Raw genomic sequence first — 514 nt, forward strand, 5'->3', positions numbered from 1 at the left:
GCCCTGTACTGGCCCGGCCCGAAGCTGGGTGTGATATGGGGGAAGTGTATCCGGAGCCGGGTGTGATATGGGGGAAGTGTATCCGGAGCCGGGTGTGATATGGGGGAAGTGTATCCGGAGCCGGGTGTGATATGGGGGAAGTGTATCCGGAGCCGGGTGTGATATGGAGGGATGTGTATCCGGAGCCGGGTGTGATATGGGGGGATGTGTATCCGGAGCCGGGTGTGATATGGGGGAAGTGTATCCGGAGCCGGGTGTGATATGGGGGAAGTGTATCCGGAGCCGGGTGTGATATGGGGGAAGTGTATCCGGAGCCGGGTGTGATATGGAGGGATGTGTATCCGGAGCCGGGTGTGATATGGGGGGATGTGTATCCGGAGCCGGGTGTGATATGGGGGAAGTGTATCCGGAGCCGGGTGTGATATGGGGGAAGTGTATCCGGAGCCGGGTGTGATATGGGGGAAGTGTATCCGGAGCCGGGTGTGATATGGGGGAAGTGTATCCGGAGCCGGGT

This window comes from Anomaloglossus baeobatrachus, chromosome 10, assembly GCF_048569485.1.
Source record: "Anomaloglossus baeobatrachus isolate aAnoBae1 chromosome 10, aAnoBae1.hap1, whole genome shotgun sequence".
Taxonomy (NCBI): Eukaryota; Metazoa; Chordata; class Amphibia; order Anura; family Aromobatidae; genus Anomaloglossus; species Anomaloglossus baeobatrachus.